The sequence below is a fragment of the Ammospiza caudacuta genome, chromosome 19 (genome assembly GCF_027887145.1).
Source record: "Ammospiza caudacuta isolate bAmmCau1 chromosome 19, bAmmCau1.pri, whole genome shotgun sequence".
Taxonomy (NCBI): domain Eukaryota; kingdom Metazoa; phylum Chordata; class Aves; order Passeriformes; family Passerellidae; genus Ammospiza; species Ammospiza caudacuta.
The window spans coordinates 12,444,527-12,469,304 of record NC_080611.1 but is presented as its reverse complement, the minus strand read 5'-3'; the positions used below and the strand labels follow the sequence as shown (position 1 = coordinate 12,469,304).

Sequence of the window (24,778 nt, the reverse complement as noted above, 5' to 3'; positions counted from 1 at the left end):
CCCTCAGCGGCAGGCCGCGGTGCGTGCATGCGCAAGTGTTTTCATCTCAGCCTTTAAATGAGGTCTTTGCTGAGAATTTACAATTCCCTCATGGCGTCAATCTTGCAAAGATTGCTTTTTTAACACTGTTGGGCTTTAATTCTAATAAGCCTCCTCTTTATTACGGAACCAGGTCACATTGCCTTGACACGGCGAGAAAATCTTTCATCGGGAAGGAAAATGGAGACGGGAAAAGAGAACTCAAGGAAGGGAGGAGGAGGACGGGGACACGAGCGAACAGCAGCGGCTCCCCCGATCCTCTGCGGGCCCGGGAGAGCGGCGGGCCGGGCCGGGCCGGGCCAGAGCCGCCCCGCGGCGCCGCTCGCACAGGATTATTTCTGGTGCGGCTGCACTTCCCACGCAGCCTCCCACCCCGCGCTGCCGAAAGCGCCAGCAGGAGCAGGGGGAGAGCTTGACAAAACTTTGACAGAATGAGGACGGAGTCCAGCCCTGCCCGGACACGCGGCCAGCCCGGCGCACGGTGCCGGTACCGGGCGGGAGCCGCGGGGATGGGATCGGCACAGCAGCAGCACTGGGAATAGCCATCCCCGCTGCCCCTGGCGGCAGAGAGCTCAGCCCCGCATGGCACGGTGCAGCGCAGCCTCACCTGGCCCTGCAACACCTGCTCAAGGGGCCACTGCCCCTGCTGGAGGCTCCGGCACCCCCAGCACTGAGCAGGTGCCTCCCTCCTGCCCATCCCCTGATGGGGTTTGCCCAGCTCAAGGCACGTAATCACAAACCACCTCTGTCAGTGTCTCACATCATGGCCATCATCACAGAAACGGGCTGATCTCACACCCCGCTGGGCTCCCTTGTGCCCACATCTGTCACCTCCCAGCGCTGGATTGGGGACAGCTCATTTGGGACTCATTAAACCCCCTGGGCAGCGAGGCCCTGCCAGCCAAAGCACGGTGAGACGGGACTCAGGGCACTGGTTCCTGCTCCCAGTGCCACCCAGCAGCCCCAGTGCCTCCTGTGCCAGCTTTGTGTCACTCAGTGGGAGCCCCCAGACTGTGCTGGGGCACAGCAGTGTGCGACCGTGGCACGTTCCATGTCACCAGTGTCACCAGCAGAGCAGCCTCTTCCCCACCTGCTCCAGAAAAGGAGCTCTGGGACAGCCCAGGCTGAGCTCCCCCACATCCCCCAGCCCAAGCAGGAGCCTTTTGCACGGTGGGCAAAGGGACAGGCTCCACAGCCCGGGGAGGCAGCGGGGGAAGGCCACGGCTGCTCCAAATGGAGATGTTTAATTCCCAACACTGGCAGCTGCACTCAAGGCAGGAGAGGCAGGGAAGCCATGCACAGGGGTAACCATGGCAACTTCACGGAAGTTAAATAAAAACTTCTTTAAAAAAAGCTAACGAGGTCCCTGAATCATGCTTTATCAGCTGTGTTGCTATAAAGATCGAGATCCAGCCAGCTCAGGATTCCTAATTACTCCTGCAATATACTGGAGAGAGCTTTATTTAAAAAAACACCCTGGCTATGCACGGAACAATTTGGGCCTCTCTCCACGCTGGGATTTGCACAGCCCGTGAAGCACCTCCCCAGATGGATCTGCTGCTCTGAGCCTTCCCAGCCTGCTTGGGGGGCTCAGGGGGCTGCACCCCATGCCCTGTTCTTGTGGGGGGACACAGGGAGAGCCCCACCAGTGCTGCTGCCACATCCTGCTGCTCACAGCCCCCCTGGCACAGGGAATGATGTCCAGTATCTCCCACCAGCCTGCATGCTAAACACCTGCACAGGAGCATCCCATGCACCCGCCTGGGGCTGCATCCAGCTCTGGTGCCTGCAGCAGGGGCTGCCCACAGCTCCCCTGGCACTGGGGATGTTCTCCAGCATCACTCACCTCTCCTGAATGCTGAACACCTGCACAGGAGCCCTGCAGCCCTGAGCCCATCAGGCAGGGACACCCTGACCTCAGGGATCACCATGCCAGGGCCAGAGAGCAGCCCAGGCAGTGCCCACCCCAGCAGGTCCCATCCCTAGGGCACAGAGCTGCCAGCGCTGCCCACGAGCCAAAGCACAGACCCCGAGAGCTCCCCAAAGCCCTTTTCCTGCAAAACAGGCTCTTGGAGAAGCCCAGTGAGGCCTGCAGAGTGAACAGACCCTCCCAGCCCACAGACAGACTGTGCTGGAGCACACCCACACCCCAACAGCCCCCACCCACCAGTGATGGCCTCAGCACTGTCTGGGAAATCCCACCAAAGCCCATTTCCATCACCAGAGGCTGCTGGAGGTGCCAGCAGAGCCAAAGGTTTGCCAGCAGTGACCAGGGATCCCCCAAACCCACGGGCACAGCACAGCAGTGACCAGGGACCCCCAAACCCACAGGCACAGCAATGACCAGGGACCCCCAAACCCATGAGCATAGCAATGACCAGGGACCCCCAAACCCACGGGCACAGCAGTGACCAGGGACCCCCAAACCCACGGGCACAGCAGTGACCAGGGACCCCCAAACCCACGGGCACAGCAGTGACCAGGGACCCCCAAACCCATGAGCATAGCAATGACCAGGGACCCCCAAACCCACGGGCACAGCAATGACCAGGGACCCCCAAACCCACGGGCACAGCAATGACCAGGGACCCCCAAACCCACGAGCACAGCAGTGACCAGGGACCCCCAAACCCACGAGCACAGCAGTGACCAGGGACCCCCCCAAACCCAAGAGCACAGCAGTGACCAGGGACCCCCAAACCCACGGGCACAGCAGTGACCAGGGACCCCCAAACCCACGGGCACAGCAGTGACCAGGGACCCCCCCAAACCCACGGGCACAGCACAGCAGTGACCAGGGACCCCCAAACCCACGGGCACAGCAATGACCAGTGACTCCCCCAAACCCACAGGCACAGCACAGCAGTGACCAGGGACCCCCAAACCCATGAGCACAGCAGTGCCATCACCCCCAGCTGTCCCCACACATCCTGAGCCCCAGAGAACTCAGGGGCACCGACCCCAAAACCACCACGCTGAGCCAAAGCACGCCAGGCTCTCTGCTAAGGAGAGGGCTGCACCATGAGCAGCTTTAGAGAGTTATTTGAGTCTTTATTTTCACAGCTTATGGTAAGAGTAAGTGAATTACAAGTATTATTTACTATATTTTTAAACTCGTTTAATTTAAGCTGATTCTGAATGGAAATTAGAATCCAATTAAAATGTGGGGGGAATGTCAGCATTTTGAAGCAGATTATTAAGCAAAGCTACATTAAACATGTTGGAAGCATAAATATTGGGGAACAAGTTCTATATTTACAAGAGGATTTATTCCGCTAAGAAGTATCATCCATGGCCCAGGAACTGAGGAACCCGTTATCAAGGTCAAGATTTTATCAGCAGGTCTCAGATTCTCACATCTGTGTTTCACCCAGGGCTTGATTAAGAGTTTAGAAGCCTGGAAAACTCTCCCTTTTGCTCCAGCTCCTGCTTTAGAATTAATTGTTTATTGATCCAACAGGAGGAAAATATTCTCTCTTGCTGCAGAGGAGCTGCCTGGAGCTGAGCCTGTTGTCAAAAGCTGTTTTATCACTTCCATAAATTCCAGCTGTGGCGACTTCCCCAGCTCCAACCGCCCTGTTTGTGCACGCACCCTCACAGATCCCCCTGGTAATTCTGGCAGGGCTCAGCTCCCAGGCCATGCCCACGTTCCCACCTCCAGGAGCCCCCAGACCCACCGGGCTGCCCAGAGGGAGCAGTGGCTCCATCCCAAATCCACCGGTGCAGGTTCTCTTGTGTAAATCCCACTGCACCCCCAGCTCCTGCCAGGGCAGTGCTGAGTGCCACAGGGGCCCAGGTAGGAGAGGAGGGAACCTGCTGGGGCCTGGAAACCCTCATCCTCATCTTCATCCTCATCCCAGCATCTCACACCTCCCACAGCAGCACCAGCCCAGACTCCAGAAAAGCCTTTTTTTGCTTTTTTCTCCCTCCAGGTAGAAAAGCATCCTGGAGGGGAAATGGAGCAACCTGGCAGGGTCCATGGGAATGTGCACTTCCTTCCACCTCTGGGAAAGCCAACAGCAAAACACTAGGAAAAAAATCAGCTTTTCCCAGCCAGGAAAGCCTGTGGATGCCCTCCCTCCCACTCAGGATCCATCCCCTCGGCCCCTGAACCCACCAGGTGAGAAGGGTGGCAGCAGGAGGGGACACATCCACAGTAGGTAATGGAACAGCAAAAGGGATCCTGGGCTCCTGTGCTTGTTTTTACCCGTTAGAAATTCAATTTTGTCTCGTTAGGAAGAGCCAAGGATGCCTGGAGCATCTGCATAGGAGCATAGCAAAGGGGAGAGCTGCCTCAGACTGCTTTATCAGGGTGCAAAACAACTGGAACCTCAGTAACCAACAAAATGACAGACTCTGCTTCCTCATCTGGTACACCCCAGCCTGTCAATTAATCTGGAGGAACACACATCCCAAAATACCTCCAACAATTCCAGCAGAAAGCACTGGAACAGCACCAACAGCAGCCTGGACAGCGAGAGGAGGAGGAGGAAGGAGAAGCTGCTGTCAGCAGCACCGAGCAGCCCAGCCCAGGCAGGCAGGGATGGAGCATTGCCATGGAACAGCTCTGGCATCAGCAGCCCCCTGGTGATGCCCAAGGAGCTCCAGGCTCAGCTCCACGCCTGCAGCGCCTCCATCCCAACCTCCCCACCTTGCCCCGACCCAAACCTGCCCCCTGCTCCCCTTTCCCTGCCACAGCCCTTGGAAAGGAGCAGATCGGCCAGCAGGACTCATTACCCACTGAGCTCTCACCCCGAAAAGCTGTAAATTAAAAGAGAACTCAAATAAACTACGGAACTTCCCTCACGCCTTTTATTATCTCAATAACCTTCAGAGGGATTTATCCACCGTCAGCTGAGCAGCCAGAGCTGCGCCGACAAACCAAGTCGGGGAATGCACAGCTGAGGACCCTCACACCCCAAAGCAGGAATGTGGCCCAAGCTGCTGCTGCAGAGGGCACTGGGGGGACCCTCAGCCCCCCAGGGCCCGAGCACAGCTGGCTCAAACCCACCAGGGACCCTCAGCCCCCCAGGGCCCGAGCACAGCTGGCTCAAACCCACCAGTGCCCGAGCACAGCTGGCACAAGCCCCACCAATGCTGGGGAGGTTCCCCTCAGCCACGGGGGCACCAGAACTCAACTGTCCCATCCTGGTGGCACAGAGGAACCCAGCAGGGCAGGGCAGGGTGGCAAAGCAGCAGCAGCAGCTGTGGAGGGACAGCTCTGCCACCAGCACAGCCTGCCTGGGATGTCATCCTGGTAATTCAGAACGACATGTTCTGGTGATGGGAGATGGAGAAACGGGGAAAGGGAAAATCCCCAGCCCGTGTCACAGAGGGGCTCTGTGAGTAGGGCACACTGCTGGCCAAGGCTGCAAGAGGGGGTTTTCCAAAGGGGACATCACAGACAGCAAGATATGTATTCTAAAACATCCTAAAGCCTCCCAGGCTGCCCAGGAGAGGCGCTGCCACAGCCCTGTCACCAAGCACGGTGTGCCCAGCAGAGATGCCAGCCTCGCACCAAGGGGGCTCCCAGGGAGGTGCCTGTCATTAACTCCTGTCATTAACAGCTCCCTCGGCACCTCAGCCCTGCAGTGCTGTCCCCACACCGTGCCCAGACTGCCAGGGAGGAGCAGGAGCTGCCGCTGCCAGCCTGGGCCTTCCCAGCCCCTCCATCCCCAAAAGCAGAGATTCACACACTGCTGTGGTTGTGTGCCCTGTGCCAGGGCTGTCTGCCGTGCCAACACAGACCCCTCCAAAGGAGGTAGGGGGAAATAAAAATTCCTCAGGATTTTCTGTGAACCAACAATCAGAGCCTCAGCACCTCTCCCCAGAGCCAGGAACGAGCTACGACCAACAGCCAGGCCCAGGCAGCCCTGCCAGCCCCAGCCACTGCAATCAGCCCTCCCTGAAAATTAGCAACTCCGGGCTCCTTCTCCATCTGTTAGCCAGAAAAAAACAGCTTAATTTCTTGCTTTGTGAGGCTCTATCAAGCCTCAACCATTTTAGTCTGGAAACAGGAAGCTGTTTGGGAAGCAGAGTGCCTTCATCTCTGCGCTGTACCCAGCACGGCCAGGCCTGCAGCTCGGGGTATGAGCAGACTGCAAAGAGCACCGGGCAGCAGGATGCACCCCAAAACACTGAGAGCTGAACCACAGGCCCTAGACATCCCAGAGAACGATGAGCACATCAGAAGGGAAAATGAACAGGGTACTGATCAACGGTGAGCTATGCCCACCCCAGGACACAACACGGCACCCAGAGCTGCCCGGCCCCAGCGCCAGGCATCGCTGGAGGCAGAGAGCGAGTGCCAAAGCCTCGCCAAAAGCAGCCGAAAATAGCTGCGATTGTTAATGTCACGCTCACTGGAGTGAGAAGCTGAGAAATCCCTGCTCCCCCCATCCCTCCGCCTGCACACACGAGCGCTGCCAACGCCTTGCCAGGCTGCTCCCCCAGCCCCGGGCACTGCCCGTGCCCCCCGTGCCCCACAGCGCGGCTCTTTGCCCCAGGTGTGCCCCGAGGCCCTGGGGGTGACGCTGCAGGGGATGCTGTGAGCGCTGAGCAGCTCCTGGCACGCACAGCTCCAGGGACCAGGCAACGGCTGGAGAACGGCACCGGGCGGTCACACGCACCGCACACGAACCCCACGGGACCCCCGAGGGGCCCTGGCCACGCACCCGCCCCTCCCGGAGCATGAGCCCCGCACGTACCTGCACAGGAGCCCGTCCTGCAGCGCAACGCCCGGAGCCACGCAGGAATTCAGGAGAACAGCCCAGGGAAAGCGGCCTCGCCTGCCTGGCTCTGCCCCACAACTGACCCAGAACCTTCTCTTGTGCCTCCTTTATCCAGACTCCGCCTCACCCAACTTTCCTACAAATTACCTTCACCTGAGGCGGTGGTGACCGTTAGCGCCACGTTATTGTTTGCAGCTGTGGCTAATTAAGGGCCATAACGAACCCTTAGCACAAACTTAACGGGGCCCCTGGCACATCGCGCGTCTGCCCCTTGACCGGGCCGGCTCAGCCACGAACCCTCACGGGCACCGCGGAACCGGGTCCCGGAGCGCAGCGGGGACCGCCCGGTGCCGGGGTTGGCGCTGCCAGCCCGGCCTCCCCCGGGACGCGCTGGGGCAGCGCCGCCCGCTGCGGCTCCCTCCGGTGGGCATCCCTCCCCAGAGCCGCCCCGCTGCCCTCCCCGGTGCCGCCGCCCCCGGTAACTCACGCGCTCAGACGGCCCCGCCGCGGCGGCGCAGGGCGGCCGCGGGTCCCCGCCCGCCGAGCGGCATCTCCCGGCGGCGGCTCGGGCTCTCGGCGCTGCCTCGGGCTCTCCGGGCTCCGCGCTCGCCGGGCTGCGCTCGCCGGGCCGCCTCGGGCTCTCGGCGCTGCGCTCACCGGGCCGCCTCGCACGCGGCTGCGCCCGCGCCACCGGAGCCACCGAGCGCGCGCGCCCGCCCCCGGCCCCGCCCCGCGGCTGCCGCCCCCCGCCCGGGCTCCCCTCCCTCCATCCCTCCCTCCCTCCCTCTGCGGGGAGACCCGGGCGGGACTGGGGGGCTCGGGACCCTCTGCCCGCTCCGCACACGCTCCCGCCGCTGCGCCACGGAAGGAGCCGCGTTTTGTCCGTTTCTGCCCCAAAACCGAGCCTCCGGCACGGAGCGGGCTGCCCGGGGCTTCCTCCCGATCCTCCCCGTCCTCAGCAGCACCGGCACCGCGGGTGGCGAGGAGCAAAGACCCCCGGACAAGCCGGAGCAGGGACACCGATTCCATGGCTGTGCATGCGCCGGGACACCGGGTGGGATGCCCGGGCACTGAGAGGGATGCCCGGGCACCGGCTGGGATACCCGGACACCGAAAAGGATGCCCGGGCACCGAGAGGGATGCCCAGGCTCGCGTCAGCCCCTGGCAGGACGGAGCAGGAGAGGGATTTCCAATCCTCACTGCAAACATCGGGAAACGCGAGGCGGTGCCGGGAGCCCGCAGGATGCGGCTCTGGAGCATCCCCCAGACTCCCTACAGCGCCGTGCGCGTCTCGGCCCCTTACCCTTCCTTCCCTTTCGGTCACACTGGGGATCTCCGGAGCGATGCGGGCATTCCCAGCGCCGCTGGAAGCTTCCCGGGTGTTATGCAAGAGCAGAGCTCTGGCATTCGCGGCTCTCTCGCTCTCGGCTGCTCATCGCCTCCCCTGGGGAGCCGGCGGAGCGGGCAGAGCTGCGCTATGGTACCGAGCTGTCCGCGGGGCTGCTCTGCCCCTTCCCGGGCTCGCTTCCATCGCGGGCAGAGCCGGGAGCCGCTCCGGCAGCCAAACGCCCCCGAATCCCACGGGCCGTGGGGGTGTCACAGGGCTGTCACAGTGACCGGCTCCTGCTGGCGCTCCGTGAAGGGGCTCAGCGCTTTTTCCCCGCTCAGACGATTTATTTGTGGTTCCCAATAGTTAAAACTGTGGTGAAGCTCCCCAAGCTCTATTTCCTGAGAAATATCTGGAATATCTACAGCCTGCTTGAGCAGGAAGTTATCTCCTACGAGTTTAGCACAGGGTGATCTCTGACACTTTCCCAGGTTCCTGCAGAGCCCCCCAAACCAGGCACTGCTCCCGTTCCCTCCCGAGGCCCTGAAGCCCACTCTGGAGAAAACCACCAGGATTGTGAGCAGCCACCACGCGAGTGAGCACCGTGAGCACCCGGGCTGCGCCTCACCCATGCCCACATCTATTTTGTATGATCCGCGGGTATTTTTAGCCCTCGGGGCCGCGGCAGCCTCGTTCTCCCGACAAAGGCAGCCAGGCCCGCTCCCTGCTCTGCCCCGCTGTGCCGCTTCCTCACGCTTCACTGAGGCTGAAGATGCTTTAGGCAGCACGTTTGGAGAGCGAGGAGCGGCGAATGCGGGAGAGCTCAGCTCTGCAAACCTTCCCGGCATCCCGAGCCCCGGATCCGGGTCCTGCTGGCTGCCATCCCACCCCATCCCATCCCTCCCACCCATCCGTTCCTGGAAGCGCACACCGCTTGTGTGGAGCACACCGAGCGGAGCGGGCTCCGGTGCCGGCATTGCTGAACAACCCACCGGAACGGAACAGGCCCCAGCACCGGTACCGGCACAGGGTACCGGGCGGGAAGCACCGAGGAACCCTCCGGGGATCTCCGGAGGGCAAGCGGAGGGAGGAGAGTCCTCCGGGCCTGGGAGAGGAGGAGGAGCAGGAGGGAGATAATGGCTGAGGATGCACGGAGCGGCAGCGGAGGGAAGAGCAGGCGCTGGAAACGGCACCAGGCAGCAAACCCTGCAAGGCTGTGTGTGAACCGCGGGAACGAGTATCACTCTGGGAAAAAGATGGCTTTCCTTTTTCCTTAGCCGATTTCACAGCCTATTGGCCATCAGGGCCTTCATTTGGAGGCAGTCAGAGCTGTTTAAATTACTGCTGCTGGGATCTGTTCCATCTTTAAGGAAGAGGAGGTTTTCCTCAGAGCTGTGGCTGGAGCACAGAGATGACAGGACCCAGTGTGGCTCCATCTGGGCTTTTCCCTGGACACGGCTGCTGGAATGCAGAGCCCCACAGCTCTGGGGATCCCTCGGGCCCCAGGGCTGAGCACCGTGCCCCAGCCAGGCCTGGAATCTCCTGCACAAGGCCACAGAGGCCACTCAGCCCCAGGGAGAGACACGAGACAATGAGCAACAGCCCCCACATCCCCCCACGGCTCTCAGGGACCCCCAGGTTTGAGGTGCCCAAAGGGTGCCCAGCCCCTCCCCAGGACTCTGCCCAGATGGGGAGGTTTGCAGCGGGCACAGCCCTGGCACAGCCCTGGCAGCCCGAGCCTGGGCCTGCCAAGAGCTTCCCCCGCCAGTGCCTGTCCCCCCAGCGGGCCGGGGGCACGGTGCCAGCTGGAGCTGCCCCCAGAGAGCTGCCTCGGGTACCTGCAGCACCCCTGGCCGCAGTGGGGAGGCTGGGATGGCACGGCAGAACCCGGGGCTGTTTCCTGGCAGGTGTCAGATGCCCTGACCCAAAAAAGCCAAAGCGGAACGTGCAATCCCAGCGAGGCACTGGGCAGACACACTCAGACTGCAAAGCACCGTGGGAGGAGCGGGGAGAGCCATGCTGATGGGCTCTGCAATAACGCTGTTTTAAACATAATTTCCGATAGATTTTATAGCTAAGTTATGTAACGTAATGAGCAAATCTACAATGCAATTGTCACTGCACATTAACAGCGAAATCCTGAGCCTCTATTACACTAACAAACTTATTAAATCAGTGAACACTGCGCTGCATCAGTCAATTATTGAAACAATGCCAAGATCGGGAGAACAATCTGATATCCATTACAGGGAGCAGGAGCAGGGATGTGACCGGGGCTGCCCGCAGCGCTGCGTGCTTTAGAGCGTTCCACGGATCCACGGCATCCTGGCCACCTCACCTGCCGGCGTTCCACAGCTCTCCAGGGAGGGAGGGAAGGAGCCAGAGCCGGTCCCGTGCTCCACCCCAGGTCCCTGCTGAGACAGGAGCAGGGAGGGGAAAGCGCTGCTGGGGCTGGGATTGCCCTGATGGCAAGGGAGGGGGCTGCGGCATTGGCTGCACTCAGGGATATAAACCACCCTGCAGAGGCAGAGAAAGCCTTGGAAAAGCGAGGGGCACACGGCAGTGGGTGCTGGCAGCACTCAGACACTGCTGCCCCCTCCCAGGCACTGCCTTGGGCCCCATCGCTGCACTGATCCCAAAGCCTCATCCCCGTGCGCCCACCCTGAGCCCCCTCCCAAAGCAGCCAAAGCCTCATCCCTGCCCACCCATCCCGAGCCCCCTCCCAAAGCCTCATCCCCGTGCGCCCACCCTGAGCCCCCTCCCAGAGCATCCCTGGAGCAGCAGTGGATGCAGCATGACCAGGACTCAGCTCCCACCTCGCTGCCCCTCTCCAGGGCGCTGGCAGCACCAGAGCAGGCAGCTCCGTGCCCACATGAGCTCATCCCTGGCTCCAGGGCTGCAGCCACCCACTGCCACACAGATTGCCAGGGCAGGGCACTGCTCCAGCCCCAGGAAGGGGCACGAGAAGGCTGGCAGGGGATTGGCCCTGCAGACCCCCGGCTCTCACATCCCCCTGGACCCTGTGAAATGCCATCGACGCCAAAGTGACATCCTCAGGAGACTGTTAAATGTGAAATAGGGTGAGCCTGGGGAAACCTGCGAAGATGTCCATGCAAACACCTCAGCAGAGTGTGCCTTGCACCTCGGTGAAGTGATTTGACACGGCACTAATTATGCAAATTAATCATCAGTAAATTAGATGCTTGGTTATTTATTTATTTTGCATTCTGCGCCGCAGCCCAGCAGGAGCAGCACCCGGAGAGAGGAGCAGCTCCGCTCCGGCTGGGAAGGAATGTTTGGTAACATGTTGCATGATCTGGCCTCCCCACATTCCTTCTCAGATGAAATTTGGAATTGATTTGCCGGTATCACACCGCTCCCAGCCCTCAATATGTCATGGCAGCTAATGAACCGTGCCACAGACACATTTATAACCCACTATTAGCTGCTTCTATCGCAATGAGATTTTTTTTCCCCTCTTTGCTCTGATGTTCTAAGACTTGCAAAAACAAACCAAACATCACATACACAGAAAAAAACCCAATCACCAGCAACACCAGAATCACCACAGCAAACATGTCCTGAAAGTGAGCTACTTGTGTGATTCCCATCTTCCCTCCTGAACCCAGCTCTCAGGCTACAGAAAAGGCCCTGGACAATGACCCAAAATCCCCCTGATTTTGCCCAGGCTCCTTCCCAGCCCTGCTCCCTCCAGGCAGAGCAGAGAGAAAGGGGCTTCCACCTCCAGCTCCCTCCTCACAGCAGCAGCTGGAGCTGGGACCTGGCTCCAGAGGGGGAGCAGGAGGCGATGCTGGGGACAGAACTGGACAGGCCCAGGAACATTCCCCTTCCTCCCCTTCCCTCGGAGCCTCATCCACTGTATCGGGGGGGCAAGAGCTAATTCAATTTACTGGGATCACTAAGGAGGAAATTATTTAAAATTCTGCACGGAATTTCATATCTGAGAGCAGGAACCGCCCTGTTCCATCAGAGATCTGCTCCTCCCAAACACTCAGCTTTACTTCTGGGGGCCGTGGGCCACCAGGGGCGGACAGGGATGGGCAGGGACGGGGCAGGGACGGCGCTCCCGGAGCCAGGAGAAACGAACAGCAGAGAGCCACGGGTGCTCCCCATGGAACAGCAGCTGTGCCACAGGGACAGCAGCCTCCCGAGGGGCTCTGTGCCTGCTCCCAGGGAGGATCCTCCCATTGCCATGCACCCTGCATTCCACAGGAGCTGCTGCTCCTCCCACATCCCCAGGGACCCTCGGCTGGCGGCCTGGCACTGCCACCCAGTGACCTGGCACTGCCACCCGGTGCTACTTCTGAGGCCCCCAGTTGGCTCCTCCATCCAAAGAGGAGCCTGGATTGGGCACAGCAGGATCAGGGAGAGCAGAATTTTACCACGGAGAACCTTCCCCTTGGCTGTGGTGCTGCTCACCTGGATCAGCAGCAGGATCTGCAGGAAGATGCCAGCACTGAGTGTTCCCCAGGGTGTGCCACTCCCCAGGCTGGTGCTGCAGGTCCCTGTGACTGTCCCAGGGGTGGGCACACCCCCTTGGCACAAAACCAGCATCTCTGTGGTGGAGCAAGAGCCACCAAAGCTGGGCTCCCCGGCCAAGGATGTGCCAGCCTTGTGTGGAGACCCCCAGCTCCAGCCCCTCTGCTTCCCTCCCTCTGCCCTGGCGATGTCTCTTTCCCCTCACACACACACAGAAGCGATGATAAGCAGCAATAATTTTGCTTCTGTATTTGTGTCACCAAAACTTCCAGCTAATTCCTGTAGCTGCCAGCATGGAGGCACTAATACCTCTGTGAAAGACAAAGCAATTATTTCTAAACATAGCTTGTTCCTTGCATTGTCACCACCCCAGCCACCCAACCCCTGGGCTGCTGTTAGCATCTTCCTCTAACTAGCAGGGGAAGAAAAAAGGAATGTTTTTCCCCAAAAACACATCCCTGCTCCTGGCCAGCTGACAGACCCCCCACGCCTGACCCAGACAGAGGCACAGCCGCTGTGCTCCAGTGTCTCAGCTGGATGGAGACACCGTGTCTGCCGCAGGACCCTCTGCAGCACCAGACCTCGTTATGCTGTGGGTCTGCTCTCCAGGCATTAAAGCGAGCCATAAAATGACAAGTGAGGTGAAATAAGGGATGGGAGCGGCAGGGAGAATGCAAATGGTGGCACTGGCACAAGCACAGCACCGTCCAAGCGCCCGTCCCCAGTGCTCAGCACCCAGGAGGGGACACAGCCAGTGCGTGGGGGTCCCTGCCCACCCTCAGGTGCCCTGGGCAGGGCGCTGGGGTCCTGCTCTGGCTGCTTCCCATTCCATCCTCCACATCCCACCCTGCCCAGAGCTGCCCAGGCTCCTCCATCCCCAGCTGCCACACCTGGGCAGTGTCAGGGATGCTCCGGAGCCACCCACCCCAGGAGCTGTCCCAGGTGTGTCACACCTGCAGCGCCCAGGGGAGGGGAGCCTGGAGCAGCCCTGAGCCCAGAACAGGGACAGCTCCCCGGGAACTGCCCTTAAAAATATTTCCATCACACTTCGTAGTCAACCTGCGGTACCACCTCCAGTAATTAACCGCTACATTTTAATTAAACATTGATTAGCAACTAATTAGTCTAATGATTAGTCACCTGAAGGAGACAAAGCAAAATACTGGGGCTGCCAAGATAGGAGCAGGAGAAGGCAAATGATGAAAGATGAGAGGCAGCTGAAATTCCTCCCCTGCTTCCCTCTGGGCCAAACGCTTCCTCACGGCTTGGCCCTTCACAATGAAGCTTCGAGGTGAATTTTTCTAATTGTGGCAATTTTGCCAGAATCTCAAGTGAGTGGTGGGGAGGAGACTGAGTTATTTAATCTTTCCCGTCAGATCGCAGGTTGTTAATGTGGCTAAAGAGCCTCTCCCAGCCACGGTAACAAAGTCAAGGGAGACTTTTGTGCCTTCAGTCCTGCAGTGTTCCGAGGAGATGCCAGAGAGCAGAAGCCCCTGGGCCCAGCACTGCCTCCCCTGAACCCCTCAGAGCCCCAGCACTGCCTGTCCCGGTCCCGCCCGGGCTGCTGTCCCCTGCCTGTGGCCTGTGAGATAATCCTCTTTACCTCCATCCCAGCCCTCAGAGCCCCAGCTCTGCCTGTCCCGGTCCCGCCCTGCCCGCTGGAGGGGCTCCCATCACTCCGCCCCCTCCCCACAGAAGCGCCGCTGCCACACGGGGTGCGGGGCTGTGTCAGAGCCAGCCCAGCGGGGCCGGGCACCCCCCGGATGCCAGGGCAGGGCACGGCACAGCTCCCTCCCCTCCGGGATCCGGGCCGGGCATCCGCGGCCACTGCCCGCACCCGGGCACATCCCGGTGCCACCCTGGGACCCGCAGGTCCCCGCAGGCTGCGAGCGGCCCGAGAACCCCACCGAGCCCTCTGCAGGACATCAGCTCACCCCAAAGCAGCTCCCAGCCCCGCGCGGACACGGCGCTGCACTCACAGGAGCCGGAGAGCCGGGCCGGCTCCCACAGAGCAGCGGAGCCGCGCCCGAGGGCTCCCGTTCAGCCCCGAGCCCCGCACGGGCTCCGGTGCCGTCCCCGCAGCCCGCTCCGCACCGGGGCGGCGCTGGATGAGATGTTTGTTATTGCACCGGTCCCTTCTGTGCGATAATCCCGTTTACCCCCATCACTCATGCCTCAGCAAACTCTGGCTGCGGGTTATGCAAGCGCTCCCAGCGCGCTCCGCGGCTCCCTCCTCTCCCCAGCATCGCCGGCATCCCCGCAGCCCCTGCCCTCCCTCCCTGCTCCTTCTCTTCGCCCTCCTGCCCGTCCGAGCCCGGCCGGGTCTCTGATCCCGCCCCTGCCCATCTCCAGCTGCTCCCGGGGGAAGGCGAAGCGATAGCGCCGGAGTTATCACCGGGGTGCTGAGCCCAGCCCAGCCCGGACCGGACCCCCCGGGCAGGCCACGGCTCGGCGGTGCTGCCCGAGAAGCCCATCGGCATCTCCCCCTGCTCCGGCACGGGAAAAGCCCCCAGGGAGGTCACCCGACAGCAGGACGGGGTCAGGCTCGCAGGGAATAACGCAGGTCAGGAACCACGAATGTGCAGCCCAGCCCGGCCAGGCAGCAGCCCCCGAGCCCCGGGGAGCCGCACGGGGGTGCGAGAAGGGTTAAACCAAACCCTCCGGCCGTGCCTCGCTGCCAGGGCTGCGGGACATCGATCGCCTCGCACGATCCTCACCCTGCGATCGCTACAATCGATGGGGCCAGTGGGAGGCGGCTGAGTGGATACCGACACCTTCCTCCCGCTCCTCCTCCTCCTCGTGATGGGAACGGCCCCGCTGGGGAGCGCCCAGAGCTCCTCTTGGGGCTCCCCTGGCTCCCCCAGCCCCTCGGAGCAGGAGGCAGAGCAGCAGCAGCAGGCAGGGGCTGTCCTGGCAGGAGGGCTGGGGCTCTGCTGCTGGGCACGGTCTCACTGGGGACTGGCACACCTGGGCACGGCCCGGAGATGCCCAGAGAGAGCCCCTGCCCTCCTGTCCTGTCCCGCCCAGGTGAGGAGCTCCAGCAGCTCCGACCCCGCAGCCTCAGCCAGCTGCAGGCAGCAGGAGGGGCAGCGGCTCTGGCTCTGGCTGTTTCATGCTTCCACAAAGCAATCTGCTCCTTGGGCTCCTCCGTTCCTCCCTCTTATGCAACTGCACAAAATGTAGAGGAAAACAATCCCCTGGATGCTAATTTATCCGAGGAGCTCGAGCGGCTTTGCACGAGGCAGCACTTTCAGCAGGGAAAAAAACAAAGGGAACAGCCACGCCTGAAAGGCTGCTCCTGAAACGTGCCCTGCCCTCTGGGATCCTGCCCTGCCCAGCTCCCACAGGGGTGCCTGCCCACATTTCTGCTTCCTACATCCATCCTTACACCCCTGCCTGCATCCCTGCATCCTGCTGCTCCCTGCATCCATCCCTGCATCCATCCTGCAGCCCTGCCTGCATCCCTGCCTCCTGCTGCTCCCTGCATCCATCCCTGCCTCACCCCTGTGCTGGCTGGGCAGGCTCTGCTCACCCCCTGGAGCTGGTGGGATCTAGGATCAATCAGGACCCATCAGGATCAGCCAGGATCAATCCTCACAGCTGCCCTGGGGCTCAGTGCCCCGAGGTGCCAATGCTCAGGGATGCAGAGCCAGCCCAGCCTGGCACAGAGCTCCCACTCACCTGGGGGCACCTCAGGGTACCTGCAGCACCCAGGGCAGCAGCACTGAGGGCATCTGGGCAGTGCCCCCAACACACAGCCCCCAGTGCCAGGGCACCTCTGACAGTCACAGCTTTCACGGCGCAAACCAAGGGTTTAGAGCAGCCGAGGCAGGGATTGATTTCTTGCTTTGCTTTAAGTGCAGCTAATGTAATAGGTAATTTATTTAAATTGATAGCACGGAGAAAAACTTGGTTTTTCTCTCCTCTGAAAGGATTCCACCGTGTTGGGTGACCCAGGTGAGCTGCAGAGCTGGGCTGAGGGCCCTGACACCTCCCAGTAGCTGCCTGCAGCAGTTTGTCATATTTTTCAATTCATTACAGCCATTTTAGCAAACAACCACTATGGATTTTTTGTTACAACAGCTCCTTCTGTTAGTTGTGTGCGAGCTGGTAGCTGCCTTAACCACTCACAGCAAAGCTTTCCCCCCAGGAAGGGGTCAGGGAACCCCACAACCCCCGGATGAGCAGGGACAGGGGGTGAGGGGTTGCCCCGTGCAGGCAGCCCAGCCCAGGGGCTCGTCCTGCATTGGAGCCCTTTGGGGACGTGCCAGGGGATGCTCAGAGTGCCTGGCATGGGCACAGCAGGGCATGGAGGGGAGAGAGGAGCAGCCCTGGGTGTGAGTGAGGCCCTGACACCTCTGGGGATCACCCTGGGTGCTCCCCCACAGGATCCCACTGCTGCTCAGCCCTGCAGGCGCTCCCACCGCCACCGCACCACGCTGACTGCGCGATGGGGAACATCGCAAATGCGACTTGTTGCCTCTTTCCCACAGTAATTATTTTCATCTGTATTGAACAAATGACATAATTTGAGGATTTCTGGGTTATGGATTAAGTAAAGACCAGATGAGAGCATCCTCATTGGCTCGGAGATTAATTAACAGTGTGAAGTGAAGCGAGCTCTCTGCTCTGCTCTCCTGTGGCTGCAGTTTCAATCCACCTGCCCTGTCCTGTCCTGCCGTGGGAGCAGCACTGCCATCCACCGGGGCAGGAGCTCTGGCCAGCACTGCTTCCCACACCAGGGCACGGGGGAATGCCAAGGAACAAGGCCACACTTGGTGTTTCCTCCTCAAGGCCTCCTGCTCCTGCCTGGCTGAGCACGCTGTGATCCATCCCCTCCGTGCCCAGATCCATCTCCCTCTCCTGCCCTGCTCCATCCCCTCCTCCTGGGGCACAGGCCCAGCCAAAGATCTCCCCATACACCCCTTCAGCTCCACAGAAGGTTTCTGTGTGGGGCCAGGCAAACGGGGTTTGGTGCAGCTTTAATTCATGAGCCAGGCGTTTATTTAATGTGCCTTGCAATGCAGGATCTTTGATCCAGAGCAGCACCTAATTAATTATTTTTCCCTTCTTCTGCAGCATCCCCTCACCGAGGCCCCGAACAGAAACGCTCCCTTCCAATGACTCTGCATAATGAGATGCATTTGGACTCCAGCAAATTCGCTCAGTTTTATGGAGTATTATATGAAAACGCTGTGAAATTAAGTTCCGTCTCTGCTATCGCGCCGTGGCCATCAGGGCGCTTTCATGTGCGGCGCTGGCAGGGAGGGAAGGGAAAGGGAGAAAGGGAGTCCCGGCTGGGGGAACGGGGAGAGCAGGGAGAGGGAGGAGCCGCGCAATGAGGAGGACACGGCGCAGGGCCACACCGGCACATAACGAAGCAAACAAGAAAGAGATGCAGATGAAGAGGGCTGCGAGCAAAGAACCTGGAACTGGAGCGGCAGCAGGCAGGAGGCTCCGGCAGCGGGGAGGACGGCGAGGACAGACAGGAGGGAGTCCTTCCTCCTGAATTCCCTCTGTGAACTGCTCAAGGAGCCACACTCGGGACAGGAGAAGGCAAATGCCACCATCCTGGGGCACACAGGAGGCTCCCCAAGGGGAGCTGACTCTTGCCCAGCACACCTCTGCCTGCCCTTTCTCCTCCTCCCCAGCAGCTCCTTTCCCAAGCCAGCTCCGGCACTGCCTGCTGATCCCTTCTGTTCTTTCTCTCTCTCCTCATCTCCTCCACTCCCGGCCTCCCGCCCCCTCCTCTCCGCATCACCCCAGCATCTACCCCAGAGCGAGCTATTTTCTCCCTTGGCAACTTTATAACCCATCTCCTTGCCTGACAGCAATTAAGGAGCTGCTTCACTTCCAATCCCATGGCCCATAAACATCGGGAAAAGAAAATGTTACACGGAGGCAAACAATCAGGTCTGCACACAGATGTACTCTCACACACACACGTGTGCAGACAGATGGGGACAAACGGGGGACACGGGGACAAGCTGGAGGGCACAGCTGAGCCCCTGTGCACAATCTGGAGACCTCACAGGGGCTGCAGCCCCCAAAAGCACAGCAGAGGGGAGAGATTTCATAATGCAGGGGAAGGAGAGAGGCACCATCCACCTCTGGGGTTCCCCAGCCCCCCATGCCCAGGGCTGCCTTTCACTCTGCTCCCCCTCGCAGCTCCAGAATAAAAAGGCCAAAACATACACACACACACACACAAAAAAAAAAAAAAGAAAAAAAAAAGAAAAAAAAAGAGGCAGCTCACCCCCACTGTGATGGATGGGATTTTTTGGTGCCTGACAGCCCCTGAGCCTCTGGGAACCAGCACTGATAAATCACAGCTTTCAGCTCGCCGTGAACATCTTCACTGCCCCAGCCTGGCCGGCCACTGGCACGGCAGAGCACGGCCCTGGCACTGCAAAGCACAGCTCTGGCACGGCCCTGGCACGGCCAAGCACGGCCCTGGGTGGGGGCAGCAGGGCTGCCTCCCATCCCGACCCCGCTGCACGGAGCCCTGGGCTCCCCAATTCCCAGACAAGCTGTGCCGGCTCGGGAGCTCCGTGCCGTGCTGGAACGTGCTCCTGAGAAATCCCGGGGCCAGCAGGCGCCGCCCGGGCTCGGCAACACCGGCACAGAGCAAACCCAGCCCGGATAAACTGAGCTCCATCAACACCAGCACAGAGCAAACCCAGCCCGGATAAACTGAGCTCCACCCCGGAGCTGAAGCACAAACTGAGAAAGCAGCAAGCAGTTAGCAAGGGAGCACAAAATCCTGGTGATTACTGAAAAGCCTGGACATGGCTGTGAATCCAGAGCTGCAACAGCATCTCCAAGCGATTAAGAGAAAAATCGAGACGTGGAAAGAACTAGAGTGGCCATAGGTGAAAAATGGCTCAATTATTTGTGGTGCCAGAAGCACCAAAGGACACTTCCCTCTGCTCCTGATCACAACCTCGCAGTAATTAGCAGAGCCCGCAGAGGGAAGAACGCTCCAAGCTCCAGTAGGAGCCACAGGGAGAGACCCAAAGTGCCCACACACATCCCAGTGTGAGCTGGGACAGCACTGACACCACCCAGCACGGCTCCAGGGGATGGGGGATCGGGATGGACCAGCCCGGGCAGCTGGGACAGGTGGGGTGTGCCCTCCGGCAGAGCATCAGGCTCATGGTGATGAGGAATGGCCTGGTAGAGCATCAGGCTCATGGTGATGAGGAATGGCCTGGCAGAGCATCAGGCTCGTGGGGATGAGGATTGTCCTGGTAGAGCATCAGGCTCATGGTGATGAGGAATGGCCTGGCAGAGCATCAGGCTCGTGGTGATGAGGATTGTCCTGGCAGAGCATCAGGCTCGTGGTGATGAGGAATGGCCTGGCAGAGCATCAGGCTCGTGGTGATGAGGAATGGCCTGGCTCCAGACAGGGATGCTCCTGCCCACACCATCCTGATGTCCCTGCCCATGCAGATGCCATGGCATCAGGTAACAGCCTGCAGGAGCAGAGGACTTGAGGAAAAACCAGGGATCCTTGAGGCTGGAATCCAGAATTCCTCATCCTGGAGAGGCACCGAGCGGGATGGAGGAGCAGGGCTGACCCGTGAGAGCAGAGCTCCCAGCAGAATCCAGCCCAGCACAGCTCTCCGTGGGGCTGGCTGGAGGACAGAGATAATCACAGGCATTTGCTCCCCAGCCTCGCCACTCTGCTCTTTGCAGGGATCTTTTAAAACCACCAATGCATAAAACAACAACACAAAAAGTTACCAGGGAGCCCCGTCCCCGCCCAAGTTCGGAACACGCTGTCATCGAGAAAAATGATGCCGGCAAGAGAGAAACCCGCTGGGGTTGCTGGCAATTTCCCAGGCTCCAGCCCCGATGAGCGTTTATCAATAATCTCAGGATCCGGCTGTCGCAGCGCTGACGGGAGCGCGGGCAGGGACAGCGAGTGTCAGCGCAGCCACGGCGGCAGCGCGGCCGGGAAATCAATTACCTGCCCGCGCTACAGGGACAGGGCTGCCTGCCGCCTGGAACGGGGAGCGCTGGAACCCCGCCCGGGGACACAGGGCCAGGGCCGCGGTGAGCGGATTCCAGGGCCAGCCCAGCCCCAGGCACAGCCGGGATGCTCAGAGCTGAGTCCCTCGGGATGGGGAATGACAGAGCAGCAGCGCTGTGAGTGCTCAGCTGCCTCAGCCTGGCCCTGCTGCAGGTCAGAGCTCCCAGGCTCCATTCCTGCTCCCCAGCAGCCTCAGCATCCTCACAGGGAAATTTTGTCCAACTCCTAACCCAAACCTGCTCCTTTCCAGCTCCAAACTTGTTGTCTTATATATCAAGAGTTCCACTATCATTATAGGCAAGGATTCTTGCCTATATCACCAGAGTTCCACACCTCCTCCATGTTTCTCACAGGCATCTCCTCTAAGCACTGCCCGTTCCTGGTCCTTGCAGCAGCCATCTGACTCCAGCTCCCACCAATCCACTCTTTTATAACACCGTTCTTACTGGCTACAGGTGTGGCCTGTTAACACCAGGCCTGCTCCTAATCTTCAGTAATTGCTTCAGCTGCAACTCTTTAGGGGATAAGATTACATGCTATACCATCTTCATTTACCCATCCTGTACCCCCTACACAAACCACTCCCCTTGTCAGAAGAAAGCAGAAGCAAAAGCCCAAGCACACCACAAACCTTTGCCAGGATCAGGGACCTGCTGAGCCTCTCCAGATGGATGGCTCCAGGGGCTCCTACAATTCCATATCCCCTTCTTTAGGACCTGCCCATTCTGCTGCCCACGAGAGGACCTGTCCCTAGCACCCTGTGTCCCAGGCTGGCCTCCCCGAACCAGCCAAGTCCCTGCTGGAAGGAATTCTGCTTCCAGCCTCCTGTGGGGACCAGGCTGGGAATGCTCATTCCTGCACTCTCTGCACCAAGCCTCAGCTGTCCCTCCTGAAAGGAACATTCTTTAATTAATATTAATTCTCTGCATCGAGTCAGACCTTCTCCTGTATTTCTGCTCCCTCCTAAAGCACCTTCCCTGCCTGCCCCAGGCCCAGAGTGAGGAGATTCTGCAGGCAGAACTGCTGGGGGTTCCCGAGTGCTGGTGTGGCCCTAATGGATTGGTGACACCGTTACATTCATGGGCATTTCAGGAGGAAGGAAAAGGCTACTGCGTGTTCATACGTTCTTGTTGTATTATTTAAGAGAAGCCATTTGAGAGCACAGGAGAAGCAGTGTCTGCTCCCAAAAGGAGGGAAAATAATGGAGGGGAATATTTGCAAAAAGCTCAGTTAAGTAAATATTTTATGCCAAATAATGTTATGGCTTTTGAATGATGCATGCAGGAGAGTTGAAAGGAGGTGAGGCACGGAGCACGTGGTGAGCGTGGAGGTGTCGGGGAGGGAAGAACACAGTGCCTGCCTTGGGCAGGGCCTCTCACCCTGCAGGGCTGTGCCGCTGGCAGGAGCTGCATGGGAGCAGGGCACAGAACGGGCACAGAACGGGCAGAGGCACTGCCCTGGCCCAGGAGGAAGGGCAGCCAGGGTGAGGAGAGCGGGGCCAGGGGCGCTCTGGGCAGAGGGATTCTCCTCCCGGCAGGAGCAGGGCGAGCAGCTGGCACGAGGGAAGCACTGAGAGGAGTAAAACACCATGAAGTGTAATAAGAAATGGAGTTAATCAATCGGCTCTGCAGCTGGGATCAATGGGAGGCAGACACAGCCATTAGCTGGGGAAGCAGCAGAGCCAGGGGGAGCAGTCGATGCCAGGATAACCAAGTGCAGAGGGAGGGTCCAGGGGAGAGCAGAGCCGGGCTGCAGCCACAGGGCTGACCCTGCTCTGCTGCACAGGGCACAGGGAGGGTCCCAGGGACAGAGGGAGGGTCCCAGGGACAGAGGGAGGGTCCCAGGGACAGAGGAAGGGCCCCAGGGACAGAGGAAGGGCCCCAGGGACAGAGGGAGGGCCCCAGGGACAGAGGGAGGGTCCCAGGGACAGAGCAGAGCCAGGCTGCAGCCACAGGGCTGACCCTGCTGTGCTGCACAGGGCTCAGACCCCAGCGAGGAGCAAGAGGAGCAGCCCTGGCAATCACCACGAGCATCCAGCAGCAGTGAGCAGGGAATGGGACCCGACCCCCTCATCATCACCCAGGGACGGTCCCTGGCTGCAGAGAGGAGACAGAGTTTTCCTCCCTGTTCTCTTGCCTTTGTGTCTCTCCTCACCCTGAGCGCTGGCCAGCTCACTCCCCAAGGAGCCCAGCATGGAGAGGGCATGGAGAGGGGATGGAACGGGGATGGAGGGGGGCTGGAAGAGGGGCTGGAAGAGGGGATGGAGCGGGGATGGAGCGGGGATGGAACGGGGATAGAGAGGGGGTGGAGCCTGTGTCCGGAGCAGCAGGAGGGCCAGGAACACTTCCAGGGATCAGGGGTGATATTACACCCCAATGGGAGAAAGGATCCCCCCTTTATCCCCTCTCCATCCCGGTTCCATCCCGGTTCCATCCCGGTTCCATCCCGGTTCCATCCCGGTTCCATCCCGGTTCCGCCGCTCCCGGGACTCTCGGGCCTCTCCCGCCCCCGCCGCGGCCGCGCAGCGCCCCCTGCTGGCCCGGCTCGGCCACGCTGGGGGTTCGGGGATCACCCCCGGTCCCCCCCGGGTCCCCCCGGTCTCTCCCGGGTCTCTCCGAGCCCCCCCGGCCCGCAGCAGGTTCCTCGCCGAGTGCCGCCGGCGCTGCCCGACCCTCCACTGCAGGGGCTGCGGGGAGGGCTCGTTTCGGGGCTCGTTTCGGGGGTCTCTTCAGTCACCCCCACGCTGGAGAGCGAGCCCAGCCCCGCGGACACCCCACAGCTCCCACATGGGCACCAAGGCAGCACTCAGGGGTAGCAGTCAAACTCCTGCCTGGGGGTACCGGCAACCAACTCCTGCCCGAAGAGCCCCCCACAGCACTCAAAGCTTCCTTTCCCTCCTCCTTCCTCTTCTCCAGCCCTTCCAAGCAGCTTGGCTGGAGCACCTTCCTCCCTCCATCTGCTTCAGGGCTCGGGCCAAGTCCAGGGCTGCTCCCGGTTCCATCCAACCCCCTGGCAGCGCTGCCCTGCTCCCTGGTGCACGCCCATCACACCACGCACCTGCCCAGGTGCACCCCATCCCCAACAGCTCCACACACCCCCCAGAGTCACCCCAGAGCCCCACAGCCCTGCTCCTGGGGCAGCTTTAGGCTGGAGCAGAGGTTTTAGTGACACTGATCCTTAGCTTATCCCTCCTTGGTGCTCAGCAGCCTCTTGCCCCAGCACTGCCCGTGCATCCATGTGCCATAGGGAGCTGCAGGATTGCCCTGGGGTGCTCAGCACATCACCTTCCAAAGGCTGGAAACAGGCTGGGACACCAAGCAGGACAGTTCCACTGGGCTCGTGTTCTCTACTTTCAGCCCCTTCATCAACCTTCACAGAGATGGACAGGGCCAGCCCCAGCAGAGACAGGGCTGGCAGCTTGTGGTGCCCCTGGAACTGCCTGCCTGCTCTCAGCACATTTCCAAGGATTCAGGATTGGTGCTCCAGAGGATGCTGAGCAGGACGTGGTGGGCCCAGAGCAGCCAGGGCCCCCTGGGCACATCCACACACGGAACCAGAGCCTGGGGCGTTGTTAGTGCAAAATCAGCCCTTTAGCTCGCAGTGTCCCCAGGCAGGGTGGCCAAAGGTGATGTTCTTTATCTGTGCCTCGTGCTCCTCAGATACTGATATCAAAATGTGCCGTGAAACACTCCTGACATCCAATATTCCTCAGAGATTGGAGCAGTGCTGCCCCTCACTCATCCCTTCCCTCCTGGAGGAGCCGATGGACACGATACCTTATCAGCACCTTCCCGTGCTGTTAGCAGCACCACAGGGACTGCTGACCCCCCTCAGAACAGCACAGAGAATATTTAGGGCTTTCCCTGAGCTTGGCAAGCGATAGCATCTTTATCATGAGCCCTTTAAACCCTCGGTGCTGCCAGGAGGCTCTGTCCTCTCTGAAGGACAATACTGAACCCAGGGCAGCGCACGCAGATAAAAAACTGTTCCTTGAGTAAACATCAGTGCTGGGCTGGCAGAGAAGGTGCTGGGCTGAGGGAGTGGAGCGTGGGGTGGCAGACACCAGTGCTGGGGTGTCCTTAGCCCAGTGCTAGCAGGAGGGCTGGCTCAGGGCTGGGGGCTCAGGGCTGGGGGCTCATGGCAGGA

At 60.3% G+C, this 24,778-nt stretch overlaps 1 protein-coding gene across 4 annotated transcripts in view; it reads right to left on the bottom strand.

The window, feature by feature from the left end:
• RBFOX3 (RNA binding fox-1 homolog 3) overlaps positions 1 to 24,778 on the bottom strand; it is a 121,564-nt gene that overhangs the window by 84,054 nt on the left and 12,732 nt on the right. For 3 of the 4 annotated variants that reach the window (XM_058817468.1, XM_058817464.1, XM_058817467.1), the window contains exon 1: positions 7,258 to 7,428. The exons of the other annotated variant lie outside the window; for it this stretch is intronic. The gene's annotated coding sequence lies outside the window, so the exon portion shown is untranslated. Of the gene's footprint in view, positions 1 to 7,257; positions 7,429 to 24,778 lie in introns of those variants that run through there. 4 annotated transcript variants of the gene reach the window in all.